General features: G+C 30.4%; 1 long non-coding RNA gene across 48 annotated transcripts in view; it reads left to right on the forward strand.

Annotated features, from left to right (window-relative positions):
- The first annotated feature begins 1,820 nt into the window (after positions 1 to 1,820).
- The window catches only part of LOC145048013 (uncharacterized), a 29,697-nt gene continuing 7,848 nt past the window's right edge, over positions 1,821 to 23,669 (forward strand). For 3 of the 48 annotated variants that reach the window (XR_013682643.1, XR_013682638.1, XR_013682644.1), the window contains exons 1-31: positions 1,821 to 2,079; positions 2,595 to 2,674; positions 3,421 to 3,594; positions 3,678 to 3,742; positions 3,810 to 4,029; positions 4,118 to 4,181; positions 4,432 to 4,658; positions 4,736 to 4,835; positions 4,915 to 5,092; positions 5,931 to 6,111; positions 6,212 to 6,359; positions 7,077 to 7,166; positions 7,266 to 7,320; positions 8,129 to 8,210; positions 8,375 to 8,430; positions 8,499 to 8,913; positions 9,203 to 9,425; positions 9,522 to 10,051; positions 10,161 to 10,251; positions 11,151 to 11,188; positions 11,957 to 12,021; positions 12,479 to 12,538; positions 12,635 to 12,940; positions 13,008 to 13,104; positions 13,473 to 13,521; positions 13,631 to 13,721; positions 13,940 to 13,982; positions 14,091 to 14,126; positions 15,236 to 15,385; positions 16,307 to 16,358; positions 16,460 to 17,382. This is a non-coding gene — a long non-coding RNA (uncharacterized LOC145048013). The other 45 variants (XR_013682647.1, XR_013682653.1, XR_013682648.1 and 42 more) reach the window with 44 other exon arrangements.

A 23,669-nucleotide genomic window follows, 5' to 3' on the forward strand; every position in this document is an offset into this window, starting at 1 on the left:
AAGAGATATTGTGGGAGTCCGATGAGAGCATAGGATCCCTTAAATAAAGAGATATCAGTTGTTAATTTTGGATATTCATTAATACATATATGTAATATTACTAATTTACCCTTATTTAATTAATTAATTAATTAATTAATTGCTAATTTCTGATTGGTGCATTTAGGCACACAATATTTGTTAAAAACATTTGAACCTATCTCTATATATATATATATATCTATATCTATATATATATATATATATATATATATATATTTATATATAATGTTGTTATGTTGTAGTGATCTGTTATATCTGTATGATTATTTGTTTGTTGGCTATATGTTTATCTGTTTTATATGTCGACATAATGTGGTTGGGTTGAGGCAATACTACTCTGTGCGGAAGCCAACAAACCTAGAGCAATCCAAACATAAGTTGTGGGACAGAAAAGCAAAGCAAACTTATGTTGTGGGCTCTGGAGCAAGCAAGACATAAGCTGAGGGCCAGAAAGGCAAGCCAGACTTATGATGTGGGCTTGAGAGCTATCCAGACATAAGTTGTGGGTCAGAAAGGCAAGTTAGACTCATGTTGTGGGCTCAGAGGTAATACATCCCGATGGTTGTGGACCCGATATGCATGTTGTTATATGTTTGTGTGGTGGTACTTTGGGGGAACTCACTAAGCTTTGACTTACAGTTTAAGTTTTATGTTTTAGGCACTTCAGATGATCATGCAGAAAGCAAATATGTGATCGTACACATCCTTTGGTAATATGTTTTAGAGATGTTTTGATACATTGATTTTAGAACAATTGTACCTAATCTTGGTTTTTTATTACCTAGGTCTGACTGAAAACAATGATTTGTCTTTAATTAAAAATTAAAACTTTTATCGTGATTTTGGGATGTTGCACATCGAAAAGTTACTGTTCCTAAGAGCTAGGATAAATGAACCTTTTTCTGTAAACTAAATATTTGTAGGGACTCAATTTGCCCTAAATGTAAAACCTTTTCATGGAGTAAATTGTAGGGACTAAATCTATCAAAATGTAAAACCTTTGTTACGAGGACTAAATCTATAAAAATGTAAAACATTTTTTGTAGGGACTAAATATATCAAAATAAAAAACCTTTGTGCAAAGACTAAAACTGCCAAAATATAAAACATTTTGATGGGATACCAATTTAATAAAAGATAGAGACAAAAAATGAGAACGTTTGGAAACACTTAAAGCATATTATTCATAAGGTTAATAAAAATTAATATATTATATAATATAAATAAACAATATAATAAATTATTTTATTTTTATTTTTATTTAATTTAGCCCATAGTTCATCATTGAAAGTTTGAAACTCATCAATCAATTACCATTTGTCTAAACAAAATATCAAACAATTCAATAATAATTATTCACTTGATAACAAAATCTATATTTGTATACAGTTAACATTTTAATACTCATTTGTATCCAATAAAATATTTTAACCTAATGGGTTTAGATCAAATGCCAAATTTATGTATAAATACTTCAATTATTTTTAATTTTACTTTAAAACCTTTTATATTTTTGAAAAAACTCAAAAAATGTCCCCAACAAAATAAAATAAAATGCTGGAATAGCTATGACAACAACCGAAAACCATTTATAAATAAACATTTTATTTCATTTAAGTTGTTCTCAACAAAATAAGAATTAAACCTATTAATAAGTATGTAGTATTAAGATTTAATACGTTGCTTTCTTTATAAGCAGAATCTTAATCATAATTTTGGAAAGATTTTATAATATTTAACCGTTAGAAGTTGAAAGGGTTGGCTTAGGATTCCAGCTATTTATACGTTCTTCTTCTTCTTCAGGTGTCCCGCTCCCAAAAACACCCCACAGACACATATAGCGATTGCAGTGGCTCCGCCATCCTTCGCCGGAGATCTAAAACTGATGGAAATCGAAAGTCATTCTGCTCTCAACAAATCTGAACACCCCCGAGACCAATGGCGATCGATGTAATTCTACTGCACGAGACCAAAACACCCCAACCTTCGCAGTAGACTCTCACTCACCTGTTAGTCCAAAAAGTTATCAAGGTCGATGTAAGTTTTCTCTAGGGTTTTTTTGGTGATTCAGATATTGTAATTTTCTTGTAAAATTAAAATTGATGTTTGATTAAGAAAGAATCAAAGGTTAATTGATGTTTGTTTTTTTATCCTCGTTGTGGTTTCTAGTATTACCCTGCATTCCTCTTCATCTTTTCGTTGACGTTTTTTTTTTTTTTTTGTGAACTCTGATTTCGTCAGTTTAACTAAATGCATCAGACCCATTACAACATAAAAAAGAAACTGCATTTGGTTGATCTTTTCGTTGGGTTCTTGGTCAGCATCTTTTCATTGGTTTTTTTTTCTTCTTCATCTTTTCATTGTTATAGTTTTTTATTCTCTACTCTAGGGTTTTTCTGTTATCGAAACGTGATTTTTCGTATGTACAGATAAAGTTAATGTATGGACAAGAAAACTAATTTTAATGATACATGGATTGATTCAAGATTTGTACAATGAGTATGAACTTTGGCTACTTTTTATGATAACGTACTGTTTTCTGGCTCTGTTAGGATAACTGGAGCAGTCAGAGAGTTTTTGTTCATAATAAAAAACAACAAGAAGAAAGGACGTCTTCAACAGCCAAACTGAGGTTTGATTTTTTTAGTATATGAGATACGATTTTTTTTTCATGAGGCTTCTCCTGAATCTGTTTGAAATATGGTCATTTGTGTGTTGTTTTGGGAGAATTCCTCTCTAAACTTGTGATCTAGGGTTCTGTAACTCATCAAAATAATTTATCTCACCCCTCTATTTTGTTGTTTTGATTGTGATTCTGCTCTTCTAATTAACAAAAGTTGTTTGAATCATTTCAAAATTCGAGTTTGTTTCATCAGAAAAAAAAAAATGGATTTTAGTGAGTTTGCTAATCAGATTATCCACCGACTGAAAAATACATGTTTAAAATCTACAAATACAGGGTTTTGATGAGTCACAGACTGGTTTAGATTTTAAATTTTTTAGTCTCCATTTTATGTTTGTTTTTGATGATTTTGATCATAACTTTTCGAGACCAATGTGAAGGTGGTTATGACTTGTCTTGTAGATGTAGTTGTAGCTGATTCTGATTTTCATCACCTATGGGTAACTCATTATTAATATTATATGGGTAAATTTGAAACAGTTAGGTTACAGAAAGGAAATTTACATGAATGATTTATTTAAAATTTGTTAAATTGGACTCATGGGGTGCCAGTATTTGAGGGAAGGATTGGTAACATTGTGGGTGTGGCTTATGCAATGTGTTTGTTGGACCTTTTACAAAAAGTAAGATGGTTTTTGATTATTTTGTATCATTTTATTAATTAAGATTATAGAGTTAATCTTGAAACTTTGAAGGGTGATATGCTGGAGGCTCCTAACAACCCAACCCAATATGAATATACAAATATCACATGATGAAGGGCATACATGTCATTTCATTGCCACTCTAATGGAAGGATGTTCGTACAGGGTACTGAGAGGAATCTTTCTTATATCTTGTTGGCTCTCATGAATCCAATTTGACTCCTGGTATTGTATAGTTTTTATATTTCTTTATTAACTTTTTAACATTTACTATTAAAATTGTATTGTATTTTTATATACAACTTCAGGGTGGTTGGAGAAAGAGAAAAATATGATTGTTTGGCACAAGGATTGTTATGATTTTGAAGAAAAGGTTAGCCATTTATTTCCACTTAACTTAAATACTTTAATTTTCATTTAAAATAATGATTTCCAGTTAGATTTTGCAGCAGTGAGCCATCTGTGACAGAAGATGAACTGAAGCTGATGTTGAGGGTTGCAGAGTTGATCCAGAAGAAGAAAAAGTATGCATAAAGTTCATGTCACATTTGTTCTCAAGTTTCAGTATTTCTTGAAAATGTGTTGGAGATAAAAGGCACCAATGTGAAGGAGGTTATGACTCCTCTGGTGACATAATACTGATGAAATCAATATTATATTGTGGGTAAATTTGAAGCAATTAGTTCAAAGAAAGGAATTTTCCATGAAAGATTTATTTAACAATCGTTAAATTGGACTCATTCATTAGGTGCCAGTATTTGAGGGGTGGAGGTGTGGCTTATGCAATGGATTTGTTGGATCTTGTTCAAAAAGTAAGATGGATTTTGAATCATTTTATGTTTGTTTATTAGTTAAGATTGTAGAATTAATCTTGAAACTTTGAATAAGAGAGCCTGTTTATTTTTGATCCTGGTAAGAGTTGACTAAAAAAAGCTGGTCAGTTGGGTTGACATTTGTTTGTTTCTATTGTGTTTTAAATCCTGGTAAGAGTTGACTAAATATATATTTAATTGTTAATTTTTATATTTTTTTGAAGATCTTGAATATTTTTATTGTTAACAGGTTAAAATCATTACAAGTAAATCCGTGCATGAGGTCCAGTTGGAGTAGTGAGATTCCTAACAACCCAATGGTGTTGAACATGAATCTTCAAATGTCAGATGATTAGGGAGGGGCATGCATGTCATTTCACTGCCACTCCAATGGAAGGATGTTTGTACAGGGGTACTGAGAGGAATCTTTTTGCTCACTATCTTGACTTGGCCCTCATGAATCCAATTTGACTCCTGGTATTATATATTTTTATAGATTGCTTTATCAACTTTTTAACATTTACTTTTCTAAAATTGAATTGTGTTTTATATAGAGCTTCAGGGTGGTTGGAGAAAGAGCGAAATATGACTGTTAGGCCCAAGTATTGTTATGATTTTGAAGACAATCGGGCAAAATGGGTACCAAAAAGTTAGGTAAAATGAAATAAAATTTGATCGGTTTTGATAATCTGTATAGATTATAAACATAATTATGGTTATTCTTTTTCTCCAGCAAAGAAAGACACAACACAAGAAAGAAAATGTATTTTGGTAGGTTATTATGGAAAGTGTTTTGTGAAAAAGAAGGAGATAAGAGAAAGGTTTCTCCATTGTAAATGCTAAGCAGCTGTAATTATGGTTGTACTTTTTGATGGTGACACTGAAACAAAAGGTCCAGTCAATCATTAAAGGTAAAGTGTTTGAGTATGGAAATATGTTGTGCTTTTAATCGAGTGTGTCACAGATAGAATTGATATGATTTCATCATGTGAATTTTGTTGCTGTTTGCTATAGTTGTTTGGATCAGGGTTATATATGTATTTTAATTGTTAAAGCTATTGTAGCCAAGCGTCTTAACTAACATTCAGGCTTTATGTTTAGGGAATGTCTAAATATGATAATTCCATGTTTTCCAACATTCAGATAAATCGATGTTTTGAGGCACTGGGATTAAAGTAAGATGAACAAATGATGGCTGGTTGGTTTAATTACATTACATTAGATATTCAATCACTAATGCTTTTGTATTTCATATGAGAGCATAGGGAATGCTCTCACAAGTTTTCAATTCGGTTTCAAGAAACTTTTCAATTTGTTGATACCAATTACCTCAATGATGCTTCTACCAGATAATACCTTAAGGGTAATTTCCCCAAAAAAACCTGTTTATAAATTTTATATTTGGAAATGTGTGCCATAGATGCAAAACCCCAGGTAGATTAATCCTACTTTTGCTCATTGTTCTTTTTTTGTAAGAAATCTGTTAAGTTATACTATAATAATTCTTTTACCAGTGCATGTATTGAGTCTTTTTTTTTTTTTTTACTCCCTTCCCTCATTAAGATTTTCATTTTACCCCCCTTAATCAAGTTGTATGTTAAATCTTTATTATTTTTGACTATTTAATCGATTCTATGAAACATGCAAATAAAATTGAATATCTTTTATAGGAAAAATATCAATAGAAAGCTTCATGTGGTATAATGATTTTTGTTAAAAAGTTAGATGTAGTTTTTCTTGCTTATGCAGGCAGGGTTATATTATACAACAGAAAAGAGTAGCATTCAACAGTTTTTGGGCTTAGAATCCATACTTGGAAAAACTTGTAATTCCTGAGGCAGAGTAATCAGAGAGCTTTGAACCACATACAAGAAGCTGATGCTTTTTCTCCAGCAAAGCAAAAGACACAGCACAACAAAGAAAAGAAAAGGTATTTTTTCCAGTTTAGTTTATTAATTTATGGCAAGTCTTTTCATTTATTTTCTGAAAAAGAAGAAGATGATGAAACATTTTTCCATTGTAAATGCCAGGTCATCAGATTTATGTGTTTTTGATGGCTTTGATGATATGAGCAGAGATCAATTAGTTGTCAAATTTGTGACTCTGAAATCAAAGCTCCAGTCTATCACTCTAAAATCAAATTTTCTGCCAAACGTGATTTTTTTTATTACAATTTAGGTAAGTTATATTACTTAATTTTCCTACTAATTACTGTATATATTTTTTTCTTATATGATTCATATAGTTTTATAATAATGTATCAAATAAACAGCCAAAGGAAATGTGTTTTATTACTTTTGCTTGATTTTTAATTATTTCTACTTTGAAATGGAGTGAGATTAGCATGTGATAGAGGTGATGAAAAAAGCTTGCAGATGTCTAAAAATGTGTTTAGTGGTTGGAATCTTGTGTTAAGTTGTATTGTATTATATATGTTTTTATATATCTTTATTAACATTTATATTTAAAATTGTATTGTATTGTATTGTATATCAAGAAAGAGCTAAATGTTATTCTTTTCTCATGATAGTTTTTTTAGAGTTGAATTTACTTGTATGATTTTCAAGATTTATCATTTTCACTTTGAAGTCAAACTTCATACAATATTTCCTTCTGTCTTCCTTTCCCTTAAATATAAGGATATTTAAAATGTGATATTTTTTTATTACAATTTAGGATAGTTAAGTTATTTAAAAAAAATTAATATTCATTAAATCCTACTAATTGAAGAATGGTGCTTATTGGTATAAATGAATTTCTTATAGCTTTATAACTATGTATGAAATAATTTAATCTACTTTGGAATGGAAATTTGAATTAAGAATCGAGATATATTGATGGAGTGAGATTAGCATGTGATAATTTTTGTAATGATCAATTAATCTTCTTCTGCAGATAATAAATAGACTGTCTAATTATGGGTTGAAGGGGTTTCCAACATCTTCTCTTCACTCTTAAACCTTGGGATTTGATTTATGTGGGTAGGTAGGTTGTTAGCAATTATGATTTTGGAGGTTGTTTTTATAATTATAAACATAGAATAGAGACATTCCACTGTTAATATTTTGATTTTTAAATTCGCAGGTAGGGTTTCCAACTAACTGATTGGTTCTCCCATGGCTTGGGTGGTGGGATGAAGGTAATTCGTGCTGTTAATAGGCTTATATAATATTATGCCACATTCATGTATTTCCACCTTTTTCAGTTATTATCATATCATATCATCATCCACACATTTTACTTTTAAAAATATCAAACTTGTTTGATTTTGCTTAAAGAGATTGGACTTTAAAAGTTAAATTGGACATTTGATGCAACTTTGACTTTTGAGTCAAACTAACTAACATTTAATTTCGAACCTAATAAGTATTCTTCCATTTTGTTTTAGAGTTTTGAGATGTGAAAGACGTGATTGGGGACAGGTGATGCCAAAGAAATAAAAGCATGCTTCTCATTTTCCTTTCTAATACTCATATAATGAATGTATCTCAATTACGTATATATTATCATCGTTATTTTATTTTTATTTTTTTTGTGGATACATTTCTATACAGTTGAAGATCTGTAGAAGCACCCTCTTCATCTTTTTTTGTTGGAGGGTTTTTTGTCAACTCTGATTTTGACAGTTTAACTTAATTCATTCATTACAACTTAAAAAAGAAACTGCATTTTGTTGATGAGGTTCTTGGGTTTTTTATTGGGTGTTTTTCTACTTCATTTTTCATTTGTATATGTATTTTATTTCTTTACTCCAGGGTTTTTCTGTTACTCAGACATGATTTTTCTTATATGTATGGACATCAACAACACATGTATTGATTCTAGATTTGCAAAATGAGTATGAACCTAGGCTACTTATTATAATAGTTGCCCCATGTTAAATAAATTTATGAAGATTTGTAAAATTAATATCATGTAACACATCCTGCTTTCTGAGTATCTGACAGGATAACTGGATCAGTCAGAGAGTTTTTGGTCATAATCAAGAACAACAAGAAGAAATAACGTCGATTCAACAGCCAAACAGAGGTTTGATTTTTTTAAGAACTAGTTTTTAATATATGAGATAATATATTTTTTAATGAAACTTCTCCTCAATCTGTTTGTAGTATGGTCATTTGTGGGTTCTGTAACCCATCAATAAAAATTTATCTCACAACTCTATTTTGTTGTTTTGATTTTTTTAATAACAGTAGCTGAGGTTCATACTCTATTTCAATGGGAATGCTTAAATTTCTTGGTTTAAAGGGTAAAGGCTAGACATTTATTTCAACTTAAATGCTTTAAATTTCGTTTAAATTAATGATTTCCAGTTAGATTTTGCACCAGTGAGCCATCTGTGACAGAAGATGAACTGAAGCTGATGTTGAGGTTTGCAGAGTTGCAGAGTTGATTCAGGCTATTGAGGAAGAAGAGAAAGTATGCATAAAGTTCATGTCACATTTGTTCCCAAGTTTCAGTATTTCTTGAAAATTTGTTGGAGATAAAAGGCACTAATGTGAAGGAGATTATGACTCCTCTTGTAGATGTAGTTCTAGCTGATTTTGGTGACATAGTATTGATGATTATGGGTAAATTTGAAACAATTGGTTTAAAGAAAGGAGTTTTCCATGAAAGATTTATTTAACAATTGTTAAATTGGACTGATTGGGTGCTAGTGTTTGAGGGGCGGATTGATTATAATATTGTGGGTGTGGCTATTGCAATGGATTTGTTGGATCTTGTACAAAAAGTAAGATGGATTTTGATTATTTTGAATCATTTTATGTTTGTTTATTAGTTAAGATAATAGAATTAATCTTGAAACTTTGAAGGGTGATATGCTATGTGAGAGAGTCTATATATTTTTGTTCCTGGTAAGAGTTGACTAAAAAAATGGTCAATTGGGTTGACATTTGTTTCTTTCTATTGTCTTTTAGATGCTGGTAAGAGTTGACTGAATATATATTGATTGTTATTTTTTATATATATATATATATATATATATATATATTGAAGAGTATTTTTTTTTATGCTAACAGGTTGTAATCATTACAAGTAAATATATGCATGAGAGGTCCAATTGGAGTAGTGAGACTCCTAACTACCGAATGGTGTGAACATGAAATGTTCAAATGTCAGATGATCAGGGGCATACATGTCATTTCACTGCCACTCCAATGGAAGGATGTTTGTACAGGGGCACTGAGAGAAATCTTTTTTCTCACTATCTTGTTGGCCCTCATTAATCTAATCTGACTACTGGTATTATATATATATATATATATATATATATATATATTATTGCTTTATCAACTTTTTAACATTTGCTTTTAAATTTGAGTTGTGTTTTATATACAGCTTCAGGGTGGTTGGAGAAAGAGCCAATTATGTCTTTTAGGCCCAAGTATTTTTATGATTTTGAAGAAAATGCAGAAATCGGGCAAAATGGGTACCACAAAAGTTACGTAAAATGAAATAAAATTTTACATTTTACTCCCTCCCCTCCCCTCATTAAGATTTTCATTTTATCCCCCTTAATCAAGTTCTATGTTAAATATTTATTATACTATGAAACATGCAAATAAAAATGAATATCTTTTATAGGAAAAATATCAATAGAAAGCTTCATGTGGTATAATGGTTTTTGTTAAAAAGTTAGATGTAGTGAAGCCATTTGTTTTATGATTTTCTTTTTCTTGCTTATGCAGGCAGGGTTATATATAGAATAGAAAAGAGTAGCATTTAGAATCCTTACTTGGAAAAACTTGAAATTCCTGAGGCAGAGTAATCAGAGAGCATTGAACCACATACAAGAAGCTGATTTTCTATGTAGGCTTTTTCTCCAGCAAAGCAAAGACACGTCACAACAAAGAAAAGAAAAAAAAAAGGTATTTTTCCAGTTCAGTTTATTAATTTATGGCAAGTCTTTTCATTCATTTGTTTTCTGAAAAAGAAGAAGAAGAAGATGATGAAACCCTTTTCCATTGTAAATGCCAGGTCGTCAGATTTATGTGTTTTTGATTGATGGCTGTGATGATTTGAGCAGAGATCAATCAGTTGTCAAAATCTTGAGACTCTGAAATCAAAGGTCCAATCTATCACTCATCTTACAGTTTAATTGTTGGAATCATAAAAAATAATAATAAAATCTTTGTTGATCCTAAAAACATTTCAATTCATTTTGATACGTAAAAGATGTTCCTCTTATGGTGGATCCATGGTTGTTGAAAATTGAAATGGATTTTACAGCTGTTAGTTGACACCAAGACCTACTATTTGTTTTCATAGTAACAAAATTTGCATCTTTTTTATTATTCTTCATTACCCTTATCACCTCTTATTATATTGATGGTTGTAAGACTTTATAAACTTAATTATATAATATGATGATGATGATGATATGGTGATATATTTTTACTTTTGAGTTCAAATGAATAAATGAGGGATTTTTATTGATTCATTGATTAAATGGGTACCATAAAAACATGATGTCCTTAACTTTTTTATTTATGCAAAGCCTGATTTTTTTATTACAATTTAGGTAAGTTATATTAGTATTTAATATTCCTACTAATTATAGTATATATTTATTTCTTATATGATTCATATAGTTTTATAATAATGTATCAAATAAACAGCCAAAGGAAAAAGTGTACCATTACTTTTGCTCGATTTTTAATGATTTCTACTTTGAAATGGAGTGAGATCAGCATGTGATAGTGGTTGGAATGTTGCATTAAGTTAAATTTTGTAATGATCAATTAATCTTCTTCTGCAGATAATAAGTAGACTGTCTAATTATGACTTGAAGTTTTGATTGAAATAGGGCTTCCAAAACCTTGTCTTCACTCTTAAACCTTAGGATTGATTTGTGTGGGTAGGTAGGTAGGTTGTTAGCAATTATGATTTGGAGGTTGTTTTTACTTTCTATTATAAACATAGAATAGAGACATTCGACTTTTAATATTTTGATTTTTAAATTTGCAGGAAGGGTTTCCAACTGACTGGTTCTCCCCATGGCTTGGGTAGGTAATTCTTGCTGTTAATAGGCTTACATAATAAATATGCCACATTCATGTATTTCCACCTTTTTCAGCTATCATCATCATCCACACATTTTACTTTTAAAATATCAAACTTGTTTGATTTTGCTTAAAGATTGGACTTTAAAAGTTAAATTGGACATTTGATGCAACTTTGACTTTTGAGTCAAACTAACTAACATTTAATAAGTATTCTTCCATTTTGTTTTAGAGTTTTGATATGTGAAAGACATGTTTGGGGATAGGTGATGCCAAAGAAATAAAAGCATACTTCTACACTACTTCATTTTCATATAATCGTTATTTATTTAGTTTTTTGTAGATACATTTCTATACAGTTGAAGATCTGTCCTCTTCATCTTTTTGTTGGAGGGTTTTTTGTCAACTCTGATTTTGCCAGTTTAACTAAATTCATTCATTACAATTTACAACTTAAAAAAGAAACTGCATTTTTTTGGTCTGCATCTTTTCATTGGGTGTTTTTCTTCTTCATCTTTTCATTCGTATGGTTTTTATTTCTTTACTCCAGTGTTTTTCTGTTATTCAGACATGATTTTTCTTATGTAAAAATAAAGTTATATGTATGGACAAGAAAACTATTTTTATCAACACATGGATTGATTCTAGATTTGTAAAATGAGTATGAACCTTGGCTACTTAATATGAAAACTGCCCCATATTATATATAATCTTATGAAATTTTTAAAATTAATATCATGTAACACATCTTGTTTTCTGACTATCTGATAGGATAGCTTTTGGTCTTAATCAACAACAACAACAACAAATGATGTCGATTCAACAGACAAACAGAGGTTTGATTTTTTCAAACAACTAGTTTTTAATATATCAGATACAATTTTTTTTTCATAAAACTTCTCGTGAATCTGTTTGAAATATGGTCATTTGAGAAAATTCCTCTCTAGATTTGTGATCGATCTAGGGTTCTGTAACTCATCAAAATAATCTATATCTCACTGCTCCATTTTTTCGTTTTGATTGTGATTCTGCTCTTCTAATTAACAAAAGTCGTTTGAGTTATGGTTTAAAAAAATCTTGAATCAATTCAAAATTTGAGTTTTTATCAGAAAAAAAATAAAATTGATTTTAGTGAGTTTGCTCGTCAGATCAGTCAATAACTTAGAAAATGAAAAAGGAAAGTCCCAACATGCTTTATTTATACTTTATACTAATAAAATTAGCATTAATGTAATTAATGTATCAAGTATTAAAATAGGTATGGCCTTTAATTGTTTTATATCCTGGTTGAAGCGTTGTAGCTTTTCTTTCAATGAGAATGCTTAAAGTGGTTGTTGGTTTAAAAGGGAAAAGGTTAGTTATTTATTTCAACTTGAACTTAAATACTTTAAATTTCATTTAAGTTAATGATTTTGCACCAGTGATAGAAGATGATGTTGAGGTTTGCAGAGTTGCAGAGTTGATTCAGGCTATTGAGGAAGAAGGAAAAGTATACATAAAGTTCATGTCACATTTTTTTTCCAAGTTCCAGTATTTCCTGAAAATGTGTTGGAGATAAAAGGCACCCATGTGAAAGAGGTTATGAGTTATGACCATTTGACCACCTTTTTAAAAATTTATCACAAACTTATTTTGCGAATGAATCTTCAAATATCACATGATGAGGGGCATACAGTTCATTTCATTGCCACTCTAATGGAAGGAATCTTTTTTCTCACTATCTTGGTGGCCCTCATGAATCCAATTTGACTCCTGGTATTATATATTGCTTTATCAACTTTTTAACATTTACTTTTAAAATTGAATTGTGTTTCATATACAGCTTCAGGGTGGTTGGAGAAAGAGTCAAATAGTACTGTTAGGCACAAGGATTTTTATGATATTGAAGAAATGGGGCAAAATGGGCACCAAAAAGCTTGGTAAAATGAAATAAAAGTTGATCGGTTTTGATAATTTGTATAGATTATAAACAACATAAATAGGGTTTTACTTTTTCTCCAACAAAGAAAGTCTACAAACAAAGACACAACACTACTACACTAGAAAGGAAAGGTATTTTGGCAGTTTATTGAAGCAAATCTATTATTCTATGAAACATGCAAATAAAAATGGGTATCTTATATAGGAAAAATATCAATAGAAAGCATTTGTCAACACTAGCTTCATGGTTTATTGGTTTTTGTTATAAAGTTAGATGTGGTAAGCCATTTATTTGTTAACACTAGATTCATACAACATTAGCAGCATATAGAAAGTTGTATGAGTTTCTTTTTTCTTGCTTATGTAGGCTTTTTCTCCAGCAAAGCAAAGACACAGCACAAGAAAGAAAAGAAAAGGTATTTTTCCAGTTTAGTTTATTAATTTATGGCAAGTCTTTTCATTCATTTGGTTTCTGAAAAAGAAGAAGAAGATGATGATGAAACCTTTTTCCATTGTAAATGCCAGGTCATCAGATTTATGTGTTTTTGAGTGATGGATGTGATGATTTGAGCAGAGATCAATCAGTTGTCAAAATCTCGTGAGTCTGAAAGCAAAGGTCCAATCTATCACTACATTTTCCTTGTTTAATTGTTGGAATCATAACAATTAATAATGAAATCTATGTTGATCCTAAAAACATTTTAGTTCATCTTGTGGTGGATCCATGGTTCTTGAAAATTCAAATGGATTTTACACCTGTTAGTTGACACCAAGATTATCTGACGTATATTACAACTGTTATAGTTACAAAAATACATATTTGTTCATGTCTAGGTTGGTGAGGAATATATATACAATTAATGTCTTATTGACCGATGTAAGACTTTATAACCTTAATTATATAATATTCTTTTACTATTACTTTTACTCGATTCTTTACATATATAAGCATTGTACTATTAAAATTTTGATTTTAAATTTTCAGGACAATTGATTATATAATGGCTTGGGTGGTATGAAGGTAATTCTAGATATCTCTCTCAACACATGAAATAGAAAAAGAAATAGAAATGGGAATGAAATTACTATTATACATTAATTAAAGCTGCAACTTTTAGCATATCTGTTAAATTAAAAATTAAGATATCAAACACTGCACAACTGCTTGATATTATTTACATAAAATGTTATCTAACATTTACTTTCTAACAGGGATAGAGAAGATATGCATGCACAGGTTTTGATTCCATGTTTTTATAAAAGACTGAAATTTTATAAGTTTTTACCAAACAACTTTTTGACACTTGGGTTTGTGGTCAGGAGATTAATAAGATTTGAAAAGTTGGTATTTTCTTCAATTCAATTTGTTTAGGCCAACTTCTTATATGATAACATTAAGACTATAAATTTAGCAAGGTGGAATTCAGGGCTTAGAAAACTTTACTAGATTTTTTTAGATACATATATTATTACAGTTGAGTGATCTTCCTTAAAAGATTAAAACTAGTTAGATGTATGAGATTGTTGTTGATAAATCTCAACCTACAAAATCAGAAACTTCCTCTTTGTTATATATATATATATATATATATATATATATATATATATATATGCATTAGGCTTTTACCAAGGATTTGGCTTCTACCAATCTTGTTAAAGCATATGTCACTTGTATGAAGTTATTAACTATATATTCCATTATCAGTATAACTCAAAAGGCAATTGTAGTAGTGAAGAATGTTGATGAGACCATAACAACATATACAAAACAGTTATGGAATGGATAATAATTTAAAATTTTCAATTTTCTTTCTTTTTTTGGGCTTTTTGTAACTTTCTTTTCTTTTATATCAGTTCCCACACCAAGTGCATTGGTATAGAGGGCCACAAAGCTATGTTCTATGGTCTTTGTAATGTTTTTGGTCCCTGTCCCAAGAAAAATGACAATAGTTTTAGGACCAAAATTGCAAATTTTAGCTCTACTCAGAGACCAAAAATAGTCATTTTACTTGGAATAGAGACCAAAAATGTTACAAGAACCTCTAATGAGGACCAAATTTGCAAAAATCAGCTATAAAAGATGCAACTTTATCTAAAATCAAAAGTAAACATTCTATTTTTTGTTAGCAGGTTGGAATTAGTAGAAGCAAAATCCTTGCATGCAGTCCAGTTGGTAAATATATGAATAATTCAAATATCACATGATAAGATGAGGGGCATACTTGTAATTTCATTGCCACTTTTTATGAAAGGATGGTTGTACATGGTACGTACTAACAGGTATCTCCCCTCTCTTCTTCTCTTGTATATGTAGTCAGTCAGTCCTTCCTGTAAATTTTGTTGTTGTTTTGTGATGAATATTCAGGAAGCAACTTTTGTTACACATCCAACATTAATGAAGGAAATAAATAGTCCTTCATTCAACTTGTTAATATTCTCATTTTGTATCAAAAAGAAGGGGAGACTAAATAATATTCATCTTGCAGATTGTTATAATTCTTGGATTCATAAAAAGGATAATATGCATGGCATGCTGATTGATCCTAAAAACATTTCAATTCATATTGATAGGTAGAAGATGTAGTATATACATCTTGAGGTTGATCCATTGTTGTTGAAAATCAAAATGGATTTCACACCTGTTGGTTGTCACACCAACATCTTGTAATTACATGGTAGAAGATGTATTTGTTATATGCTTGATATAGTTTTATAATAATGTATGAAATGATTTCTGACACTTAAAATCTACCATGTGTTTTCTAGGTCCTGAGCTTACAAATAAACAGCCAAAAGAAGCAACTAAAACTTCTAAAGATATTATTACTTCTACTCAATTTTTTATTTATTTTTTTGTGAAATGTAAATTTTAATTGAATGGAAAATCTTGATATCTTTTCAGCAATTATCCTTTGACATTATGCAAAGATTGATTGATCATCCCAACTCTCAGTTTACATCTGTTTGATCATCTGGAGACTGTTTTCAAGCAAATATCATATAGTTTTCTTTTGGAATCCTAAGTATATTGCTACTATTATTGTTCATTTAAAAAACCATTTGATTAGGTGGAAACCTGAATAAAAAATGAAACACAACAATGGAAGCTAAAATTTGATTGAGAACTTTGAAGCTAGCTGATTCTCATAACATGGATGTTGTTGAAAAAAAATGTTATCACCTTGTTTGTTTATGTTACAGGGGTTGGTTTGAAGATATTAACATATAGAGTTATAGAACAGCCAGCCTAAATGTAGGATTTTGTGGTATTTTTTATGTTCTTATTTAATGCATAAATTGTTGGGCTTTTTATTGTTGTATGAAGCAATCAAGGTTTTTTTTAATGGTTTGCAGGGAGATATGATGACTATGGCTTTCTAAAAACATTAGTATATTTCCAAGAGAAAATCAACCAAAGAAGGATTGATTTGTTTCTGTTGCTTTATTTATGAGTGAGTTTTATTAATTGATCTGGTTTTGCTATGTAGGTATGTTGGGATAGAAACACCAACATAAACACATGCCAACCTAAAAATACAAACAAAGATATCAAAAGGAAAAAGTGTTGCGCATCTTTTTATATTACCATTTGAAGTCTCAAGTATCTTCAATATTGGAAAATTGTAAGTTATCCTTTTCTCAGAGTTGAAAACTAGAAATTACTTCTACAATGATACAAATGAAATTTTTTGACAAAATTCTTTTAAGATTTTCAAAATTTATTGTTTTTGCTTTGAAATCAAACTTCATTTAAGATTTACTCATTCTTTTCCCTTATTAATCAGGAGGATATCTAGGAACCAACTTTTGTTTCTTGTTGGTCATTCCACCTTCAATTCACTATTTACTCATTACTTGTACTCAATTCCATCATTGATTTCTACTTTGAATTGAGAATTGAGATATATTGATGGGGGTGAGATTAGCATGTGATAAAGGTTACGAAAAAGCTTAATCTATCTAAAAATGTGTTTAAATTACTTTTTAATGAACAATTAATTAATCTTGTGTAGGTAAATAGACAGTCTAATTATGGGTTGATGTTTTGAAATAGGTCATAAACATCTCATCTTCACTTAACCTTGGAATTGATGTTTGTGGGAGTAGTTGTTGAGCTCCAGATTCTTCATAGGAGTTTTATTTTATTTATTTTATTATTATCATATTTCTTTCTATAGAAGCATTGTACTTTTAATATTTAGATTTTAAGTTTTCAGGGGTTGCAACGAAAATTAATCAAGATTGGTGCTCCCATGGCTCGAGTAGTATGACAGAAGGTAATTCTTGATATTTCTCTCAACACATGAAATAGAAATAGAAATGGGAATGAACTCGTTTAGTGTATGTCATATAGAAAGATGAATCTCACTTGATTACATAAGATGTTAATTTGAAAATTCCTTAATTTGATAGCCGGACTACATATTTACATAAATTAATGCTACTACTGGTAACACATTTGTTAAATTAAAAATTATAATTTGGAGCAGTTGAGAGCACCTACAAATGACTTTCCATTATCCAATGCCATTGCTAAGGTAAGAAATCACCTATGTCATTATACTTTTAATAGTTTCTTCCTATTAAAATAATCTACTTTAATTTTACCATTATAGTGTTACTTTTTCAAGATTTAACCTATTAAGAATTTCTATTTTTTTTTCCTGATAAAGAACACATTAAAATACTAACCTATAGCATTACATTTTCAAGATTTAACCTATTAAAAAATTCTACCTTTTTTTTTCTTTTTCTTGATAAAGAGCACATGAAAATTTTAATTTAAGACATTGTACTTTGGAGTTTGAAGCTTGTTTGATATTGGTCACCGATTAACACTTATTATTTTTTTCCTTAGATATTGTTATTTTAATTACCTATAATAGATTAGTTTAAAAATCCAACCAAGTTTAACATTATACCAATTACAACATTATACTTTCAAAATCTAACCTATTCAAGCATTATACTTTTATTATTTTTTCGATTAATACATAGCAAGCTTGTTTGATTTTGTTTACTAATTATACCATATCCCACAATTTTTTGCTATTAAGACCTTCAGTTTAACTTTTTTGATAAAGACATTGTAGTTTAAATATCAAACCGGTTATAACATTTAACATTCACTTATAACATTATACTTTTATAATCAAATTAAGACATTGCACTTCTATTATTTTTTGGTACTGAATCCTTGTATTTTGAAAAACTAAATATGTTTGTTTTTATTGCCATTTATAGCATTATAACTTCAATATTATTATTATTATTATTATTATGAAATTGTTCTAGTTTCTTTTCTTATTAAGACGTTATAGTTTCAAAATCTAACTAATTGTAGCATTATACTCTAAATTGTAACATTATATTTTCAAAATGTAACACCGTAAGAGATTGTAGTTTTAAGTACATTCTACTTTTAAAATATAAAACTAGTTTAACTATGGTTATATTAACATTATACTTTCATTTTTTTGTACATTACAACATTATGTTTTGAAAATATGATCAATTATTGTATTATACCTTCATGTACATTGTATAGTCTCACCATCTAACCTATTAAGATATTTTCATATTAATTTTTTTCCTATTAAGATTTTATTTATTTTTATACATTGAAGTATAACCATTTATGACATTAATTTCTATTAAGACATTATACTTTGGGTAATTAAACTTGTTTGATTATGGTTATCAAATATAGTCTTATAGTTCAAAATTTTAAGTTATTGTATGTTGATGATCTAATCATCTCTAGCATTATACTTTATGGCATTATATTTTTGAAATCCAACATTGTACTTTCACGTTTTTTTTCTTATTAAGACCTCGTTTTTTGAAAATCTAACATATTTAAGTCACTGTATTGTCACATTTTCTCCTTTTTAATGCATCGTATTTTGAAATTCCAACCAATTTTAGCATTAGAACTTTAACACTTCTAAATTCTAACTTGCTAGAACTTTAACACTTCTAAAATCTATGTAGCTCTAGTAATATTCTACAGTTATATCTATATACCTTCTAACTATAAACACAATGAAAGTATAGCTTTACACTTAATTTTTTTTTATGTATTAAAACTTTGTACTTTCACAAATCTAACCAAATATGGCATTAAATTCTAATTTACTTTCAAAATCGTACCTATTAAGAAGATATTCTACTTTTAGTTTATTTCCCAATCGGATGTTAATTATACGTTGAAAATTGAACTTATTAAAATATTCTTTAAAAGATGATAAGAATAGCCCAATCCAATGTAACATAAAGTTATAAAACTTTGAAAGTTATAAAAAGCTTTTGCATAACAACGAAGATCCTTTTAAGCTGACAGTTTGCCTGCATAGTTGGAAGGGATTAAACCTGAGAAATATCTATTTACTTTGTTAATTTGTAGTTGTTAGTAACAAAGACAAATATGTATTTTTTTGGAATATCATCAAAACTTAGATTGTTATGCTTTTTTATAAAAAAATTTAGTAATAGTAATGTACTTTCATTTTATAAAACATTAGAATGAATGTAACTGAAACTTGAAACTGAGTATGACGAAATAAATAACAATGCACTTCCATTTTTTCTTAATTAATGCATTTCACTATAAAAGTAACCAAAAATTTCTTGACTTAACATCTAAACCCTATTAAAAAACTGATTAATAAAAAATACAAATGAGAACATATAAAAAATAATTCTTCTTAATGGCATAACTAATTGTTTTTTGTCCCAAAGAAATTGTGTTTTCTGTGTTGAATTCAATGTACTATGCATATTGGCCTTTGCATGAGGATTAGACTAGGTTAAGGGTAGAAATGTCATTTCTCTCTTGTTGCATTATTAGATTAGGATCAAGGGTAGAAGGGTCATTTATGTATTGTTGCATGATCAGATTAGGATCAATGGTAAGGCTCTCATTTTAGTTCCATAAGGTGTTCTTATTGTTAAACCTAATAAACCACAAATAATCGTTTTGATAATGAAAAAAAAAGCAATAAAGAAAAGTTCTTGGATAGTTTTATTTAAAAAAAAAACTAAATGAAAGATACAAATGTCAATGGGGGCAAACGGGACGATGATCGCATCTCCGGCCCCCGCCCCCGAAATTTCCAGCCTCCCTACCACTGCCCCTGATTGATTTTGAGATATTTTTTATTGGGCTAAAAGAAGTTTTTTGTGCATAAAGAAGCTATTTTAATGGGTTAAAAATAGTTATTTATAACATAATGCTACATGTTAAAAACAAAAATGTTATCACATCTCAAAAACGTTATATTAACAACTTAAAAACACGATTAACGGGGCCCCCATGCGGGGTTCGGGACAAGATGTGACTGCCTACCCTCGTCTCTGCCCCTGAAATTAAAATAGAAGTTAACTTTGCTCCCACTCTTGATTTTTTAACAATTATCCCTCATATGGGATCGGGGCCCCACGGGTTTGGGGTTTCATGTGACTTTTTGACATCCCTAATGAAAGATTAGGTTGCCTTCGTAGTTAAATTAATTACCACTTGGATTTGTAAGTTTATCAGCTTCATTGACAATCTTGAATCAGAACACCATCTTTTCTAGTGATTGTTATATCATGAGGATTTTAGTTAGCTTAAAAAGTCAAATTGTGAGACTTTTTATTCAAGCATGATTGATAGTTAGTTGTTCGCATAGAGGGGTGTTGAAAACTCTATGTTTACCAAATTGATTAGCCAATCCGGTTATGCAACGAAAGACATCACAAAAACCCACATCTTCCCCAAATATATAAGAACTGTGATTCCAAATGTGAATTTAGTTCCCAATTTAGCTTAATTTGTTATAATATAGTATTAGTAATGAAAATTTAGTTAAGAATCCATGCTAATTTTATAGTTCCATTTAGAAGAGGGGATTCTTTTAAACTCATGAAAAGTCAGAAATAGGAATCAAGTAATTAGACAAAATTGTTGATGCAACAGAATCGGAAAAAGGCATGATGTTTTAATACATAAGATGTAGCAAAAGTAAAAGTATCGAAGATCAGAATCTAAAGCTCTTTCGAGGAATGAAATTGTTGATGAGCATGACACCAAGTCGCTTATTGCATCTTTTAATACACCAAAAGTTGTAATAAAGTAAAAATGAAACAGTTAAAGAATTACATTGATTTCCCATCAATCATAAATTTAGAAATCAAAATAAAATCCAAGTGAAACGAAAAGGGCTTTTCCACGTTTAAGCATAATCGATCAGAAGCAGTTATAAGCAATCTACTTCAAATTATCAACTAATTTTTGCTTCAATTTCTTTATAGAGCGATGAAACCGAACCCCAAAACACAGAAAACATGTAAATAAAAAACAAAACTAAAAATCATGATGTTAATTTGGTAACTGGTCAGCCTGCACTTACCTAATTTTCATCTTTCGTTTATTTCGAGTATCTCCATTAAGACCTTGAAAAGAAAAAGGTGAACGATTTTATAAGATGAGTAAAAGAGAAGACCATGGTCACATAGATCGCCGTATGAGTCATGATCCCCGTTTTGAACCTCGTGTTCCTACACATAGTGCGTTTGCGTCCCAATCGGTAGCCGAAACGCTTTTTGATACGTGTACCCCGTCATCTTGTTTAATCTTCAACTCAGTTCTTTTTTTGTTACTCTTCTTCATCACTTATACCTATTCCAATATAATGTTTCTTTATTGATTTGCTTGGTGTTCAAATGGTATTCTGCAAATCTTTTAACCGCATAGAAGATAGTGAAACACAACCACCTGAAGCTTTTGTTGATCTTGAGAATGGGGACCAAAGAGCATCAAATATAGGTACATTAGGAAGCAAAACAACGGCTAATAAGGATGCTAGCAGGCCTCTGTTGGAAGAAGTCACTTTTACTGGTTCTGGAACCGGTAAAATTGCGGGGGAGCAAAGATATGGATTTGCAACCACTGGTCTAGCACACAAGTTCCTACACTAGAATTCACACACATTTCTTTTTGAGAAAATTCCACATTAGAGTTGTTACGGGTGGCTAAAACAAGGTTTGCATCTCACTATATTTTGTTAAAAAGAATCAAGGATTATAGAGATAGTCCTTAATTCTTGGAGGGAATGGCTTAAAAATGGAGATGAAAACACAAAAGTTCTTGGTTTAAAAGTTGCAGATACAATCAAAGATGATTTGTTTTAGGAAGATGTAGACAATGTTTTAGCAATTACAAAACCCATTTTCCTACTAGATAAAGAGGTTGTGATTGGTGTCATGAAACCATTCCATAGAATATCCAAAAATGAAGAGGAACGAGTGTTACGAGAACAATTCATAACATTCCATATGAAAAAAGGAATCTATTCCATGGCGACAACACAAATGGATGTTGTGACAATGGATGTAATAGATTGGTGGTCAACATATGGAGCCGAAACCCTTGAATTAGTCGTGGTAGCAAAAAAGGTAGTTTCCCAACCGATTAGTAGCTCTTCGGTGGAAAGAAATTGGAGTACCTATTCTTACATTCACAATATGAAAAGAAATAGGTTAAATTGCAAAAGAGCCGACAAATTGGTTTTCATTCACTTCAATATTCGACTCCTATCTCGTTTCTCGGATTCATATAGAGCGGACCCATACAAAAAGTGGAACATGAATCCCGAAAGCACTTACATTCACAATTAGCAGAAATGCTTTGGGAGAATTTAGATGAAGACATGAGGAAAAAGACAACGTGTGGATTGAAGAAATGTTTTCTGTTAATCTGCTTTTTGGGAATTCTGTTACTGTTTTGATTATCGGAAGTTGAATAAGTTAACGGTGAAGAACTGGTATTCCCTCCCGCAGATTCATAACCTCTTTGATCATTTGCAGGGTGCATCTTGGTTCTCTAAGATAGATCTAAGGTCTGGGTATCATCGGGTTAGAGTGAGAGAGGAGGAATCCAGACTCGTTATGAGCATTACGAGTTCGTGGTGATGCCATTTTGGCTCACCAATGCGCCTGTTGTGTTTATGGATTTGATGAATCGGGTATGCAGGCCGATGCTCAATCGATCCATCATTGTATTTATTGATGATATCTTTGTGTATTCTAAGACCAAAGAACAGCATAAGGAGCATCTTCGCAAACTTTTGGGGGTTTTGAGGCGATAACGACTTTATGCTAAGTTCTCGAAGTGCCAATATGGGATTTTGGTCGATCCGGCCTAGATCGAGGTGGTGATGCAGTGGCAGGTTCCGAAATCTCCTTCCGACATTAGGAGTTTCTTGAATTTAGCAGGGTATTATCGGTGCTTCATTCAGGATTTCTTTAAGATTGTGGTACCCCTCACTCGTCTAATGAGGAATGGGGTGGATTTTCGATGGGGCCCAGAGCAACATTTGGTATTTGAGACTATTAGGCAAAGGTTATATGAGTCCCTTATATTGACCCTCCCAGAGGGAGTTGATGATTTTGTGGTATTTTTTGATGCATCTATCACTAGGTTGGGGGGATTTATCATGCATAGAGGACGAGTGATTGCTTGTGCTTCGCGGCAGCTGAAGTCGCATGAGTCAAAATATCCCATGCATGATCTGGAGTTTGG

Source organism: Lactuca saligna, chromosome 5 (assembly GCF_052625555.1).
Source record: "Lactuca saligna cultivar CGN05327 chromosome 5, ASM5262555v1, whole genome shotgun sequence".
Taxonomy (NCBI): Eukaryota; Viridiplantae; Streptophyta; class Magnoliopsida; order Asterales; family Asteraceae; genus Lactuca; species Lactuca saligna.